The sequence below is a fragment of the Limulus polyphemus genome, unplaced genomic scaffold, assembly GCF_000517525.1.
Source record: "Limulus polyphemus unplaced genomic scaffold, Limulus_polyphemus-2.1.2 Scaffold6036, whole genome shotgun sequence".
NCBI classification, from domain to species: domain Eukaryota; kingdom Metazoa; phylum Arthropoda; class Merostomata; order Xiphosura; family Limulidae; genus Limulus; species Limulus polyphemus.
Genome location: NW_013671646.1, coordinates 20,340 through 24,775, shown reverse-complemented (window position 1 = coordinate 24,775; position 4,436 = coordinate 20,340).

The window sequence follows — 4,436 nt, the reverse complement described above, 5'->3', positions numbered from 1 at the left end:
CAACAGCATACTGTTGGAACAGATCTTGACAACGATGCAAATGGTTGAAGTAAGTATTTCGAATCATGAAGTTGTAGGCATAGAAATCCATGCATGACACAGTTTTTGTTCCTTGAGCTTGTGGAATTAGAAAGTGGTATCCATCTTCTCCATGCACACAGATAAGTGGATACTGAAGGACATCATAATATCTATATGTCTCATTTATCATCTTTATAGTGTTATCTCGAAGTTTTAAGACAATGTCTCTTTTCCATGTTTCTGGCCATTCATGACCAAGCAACCTCATTGCAAGTTGGCTCACTAAGTTGACCACAATGTTCTCATTTTGGTCGTTTATCAGCATTGACCACTATTTGGTAGTCCAAAGTAGGAGCATCTTCAAGTGAATATTTAAAGCTTTGTACGTAATTGTTAGTGATATGGATCATCTCCTGGAGTTGCAGTATGATATAAAGTCTGGTATCCTTCATGTAGTTGCAACGATATTCTGCTTGTTTTTGCATATTTCCCACAAAATAGAGTTGTATAAACTGTAGATGTTTGTCTGCATGAGGATGGAGTGATCCAATGCGATGGTAGATTTGTCCCTGTACTTTAAATGTTGGCATAAATTCCCCTTCGAGTACAATGTTGGCTCCAAAAGATGTCATTTGAAATGCTGAGTTGTAGGCTCTGGTCATCTTTAGGAAATGTTTTGAATCTAGTGTGTCACATAGGAGCAGCATTTTCAATGGTTCTGGTGGCTTGGCTAGTAGAGGTAAGTTAACGTTACCATTGAAACAACACATTGATGGTGTTTCACGTTTCCACTTCTTTGCTCCACAATGTTGGCATAGTTCTGACATGGAAACAATTTTGACTGCATTTATAGAAGAATAGTCAATGTTAGCTGAGTAATTGAATGCAGCATTTAGCATATTGGCTAGAGTAAATAGTGATGCCCTTTGCCTGGCAGTTCTTGTGTGCATTGCTTGGAGTCTTGCTTGTTCTTCCTCAGCAGACTCTTGTTCTCTGGTTTGTGAATGCCTGGTGGCATCAGCAGTGAGGCGGGTCTGATGCTGCTCTTCTGTTTCCTGCAGCCTGCTCCTTGCTTGTCTTGAGGCCTGAGAACTGAAGTTCTGATCTTCACCAGACTGTAACCTGCCCCTTGCATGTTTGGTGGCATCAGCACTGAGGCGGGGCTAATGTTGCTTTTCTGTTTCCTGCAGCCTGCTCCTTGCGAGATTGATGTTACTCAGCTGTCTTTTGATCCCTCGAATTTTGTGAGCTTTTGAAGAGCTTCCGCCAATATTTTTTCGTTTCTTTGGTCCCATCTCGAGGTGGAGTTTCGTATAATACTGGTGTACAGCAATGGAACTTATTGAACAATCACTGCTGGAAGTTTAATATCGAATCTGAAACCGAAAATCTAATATAGGCCTTATATAGCTTGAATTGCTACACTCAAGTAGTATGGATATATCTATAGAATCTTCTAGAAGTATTGAAATCAGTAGCTTGAATTGCTACATTCAAGTAGTATGGAGAGATCTTTGACTTTAATATCGACGAATCTGAAGAACCAAATTGAATACAGACCTTATATATCCTGATTTGCTACATTCAAGTAATATGGAGAGATCTCTAGAATCTTTTAGAAGTCTTGAAATTAGTAGTGACAATAATTGAAATCAGTGGAAGGAAAAAGTTTGTTTGGAGATGACTGAACATTCTATAAACTTCTGACATTCTGAAATTGAGCAAGGTGATGAATAGCTGTTATGCAAACTGAACATGTTTGGGCAGTTGTAGTATGTTTGAAATTGATTTTCATAATGTTCTCACCAATGTTTGATGATGAAGACTGTAGTTGTCACCAGTTATACCTTATTTAGTCTCCCTGCGACCTCAGATGGCCTCAAAAGTGAAATCGAATGTATTTATGACAATCTGGATAAAATGTTAGTCCTAATGAACCTATTTTGACATTTGTAGAATGGTCCATATCGATTTGTATTGGGAACAAACAAACAGACAGACATACATTCACAAGTATATAATAGACAAGTCTAAAAAGGTTATAATTTCATTGCATAGGTCACTGATATTGTGTTCAGTCTTAGGCTCCTAACCTTAGGAAAGACATTGAATTGTTCGAAAGAGTTACCAGAATGGTGCCTGGGATGTAGGGGTTGTCATACGAGGAGAAGTTTAAATCTCTGAAATTGTTTTCTCTTGAAAAAAAGAAGAGTTAGGGTAATATGATTGAGATGTTAATTATTGTAAACGGAATTGATAGTTTCGATGCATCATCTTTTTTCATACTGAACAGTGAGACTAGGGGACATAAATATAAATTTTGGCAGGGTAAGAGTCATCTTCAGTTGAGACAGTTATATTTTTCTAACAGGGTGGTTGGCCTTTGTATTGGGTTGTCTTCGAATGTTGTGGAAGCAGTAAATTTAAGTTAGTTTAAGAGAAAGCTTAATAAGTATATGAATGATAAGGACTAGCTTTAATGTTTTTTAGATTTATTTATTTATAGTTTTTGTTTAATTTAGAAGATAGAACAGCCAAGGTGGAGCAATAGGTCCCATGTTGTTCGAAAATTTTATGTTATTGTGGTATTAATTACACTAAAAAATTGTGAAGAAAAGCAATTGTATTTCATAGTAGTAAAAGAAGATCCATCAATATACTGATCTATAAAAACGCACACAAAACAAGCTATATGTAAATTACACTTAATAAAATGGGTATTGTGTTTATTTACATGCAAACTCTATTTGTAGATAATTGAATATACCCATTTACCAAGGATTAGGCTTATAAAGTTAAATGCAACACTAGTAATAAAATACGGTAGATCTACTTGCTATTCAGAACATTGTTTGATTTTAGCTTAAAGCTAAAAAGACTATCTATTCTCTGTTGTTTGCAGGGAGTCAAACCCTGAATTTTAGGTCCTGTAAACTTTGTAAAGGTGGAAATCCCTCAATTATCTGGACATGGAACTCCTTCTTTAGAATCTATCTCATCTATGCTAAATATGGCATCCATATGTGTGTAGTTTTAGTTCAAATATGTAGTTCAACATAGTCATACTATTTCTTTATGTCTAGATCCAAATGATATGAAAACCTAGCCTTGCTTTCCATCTGAAGCATTCAAGTATTTTGAGGTATTTTTCGTTATTTTCAATGCTTGAAGAAGTGAGAAGTATATGCCAAGAACGGCATGTATAGTTCATTATGGTGAAATAATGTGCAAGAATTAGCTAATGCATTGATGATGCTTGACAATGAAAGAAACGTATGTCAAGCAGAGAATATTTATGCAAACTTCTATTAAGAATGGACACGAGAACCAGACTGACACAAATATAGCATAGAGAAAGCTACTGTATTTCTAGATTTATTATAAATCTCTTGTGACTAGTGGTAAAGTTGAACTCCAATGAGTAGTCTTTCCGCTCACCAGTTACAAGTGGAGCAGTATTCCAGGATTTTTGGATTAATTAACGACGGGTTGGTTAGAGTAAAGAAAAGAGTATAAGTAAGTCAGTTTAAGAAGTAGTGTAAACAGATAAGTTGTAAGTAAGTGAATATGGCTACTGCTGGCATAGATACCACTACAGTTGAGGGTGGTGCACACCCTACAGTTAATAGAAGGGCTGAAGTAAATTTTGAAGCAGCAGCAGAGCAACCCGCACAAGCTGTTCCATTCAGCGCTACAACTTAACAGGCACTATACGCTGTATCAAGGTACGCTTAATGAGGATGTCGAGAGTTTTATAGATGCTTTAAATGAAGCTGCTAGAATTTCAGATTTTACTGATGCTCAAAAAGCTGATATTTTGAGATTAAGAACAGCAGGAGAAGCAAAGCATTATATTAGGGCTTACAATGAACTACGTGAAACTGCAGATTTTCAGTATCTAGTGTGAAGATTAGTAGAATAATATAGAAAGCAAGAAACACCAAGTACAATTCTGACACAGATGCGTAATTTAACTCAGCAGTGAGACCAGTCAGTCAGAGTGTTTGGCCATAAGTTGCAAGAGTTAGGAAAGAGATTACGTATAACTTATAGACACCCAAGTGAACTTATGATTCAAGACACTTTAAAATATGATTATGAACGAGTTTTACTTAGTAACGCAGCTCATAACCATATAGATGAAGCGAATACGCCCAAAGCCACCTTGCTAGATTTGATCTCCCAGAACATAGTGATACATGAAAAATACAGTATGGTCAAAATATCAAGTGTTAAAAAAGAAATCCAGTAAAAACAAATGGGGCCTGGCATAGCCAGGTGGTTATAATGTTTGACTCAAAAATCTCAGGATCGCGAGTTCGAATCCCCGTCCCACCAAACATGCTCACCCTTTCAGGCGTTTGGGCGTTAAATGTGATGGTCAGTCCCACTATTCGTTGGTAAAAAAGTAACCC